We start from the raw sequence: 533 nt of genomic DNA on the forward strand, positions 1-533 counted from the left end.
CTGTGGAATGTATTTAAAAGATGTGGAGACGGCTTTCAATCGTCCTCAGCGTAATAACGACGGAGGTATGAGAAAGGAAAAACTTTCTGTTTTTGCCCAAAGCGCACGACCCTTTGGAGATCCTGGACGAGGAGAGTCGTTTTCTAGAAATGACATGGAGGTAGCGCATTGGTTCGTACTGAACAATTGTGATGAGATAATGGCATACTTAGATGAGCATGAAGAGATGATGAAGCGAGAACATCCATCACATTTAGTTGCCCAGAAACACCGTGAATTGTTTCCACAATGGTTTTTGGATTCTGTAAGTTATAAGTGTTTTGTATTTGACAAATATAAATTGTAGTATTTAATTTTGTCAGACTAACATGTGAATGGTTTTGTATTATATTAGGTGAATAAGTTGAAATCATCGAATTCCCCCACTTACAGTGATGAGTTATATAACTTGGCCTTCGGCCCGATTCGCGCTGAATTGTTTTCGGGTTGTTATATTAACGGCGTTAAATTTTTGGGGGCTGCACGAGATGACA

This window comes from Prunus dulcis, chromosome 2, assembly GCF_902201215.1.
Source record: "Prunus dulcis chromosome 2, ALMONDv2, whole genome shotgun sequence".
Lineage (NCBI taxonomy): Eukaryota > Viridiplantae > Streptophyta > Magnoliopsida > Rosales > Rosaceae > Prunus > Prunus dulcis.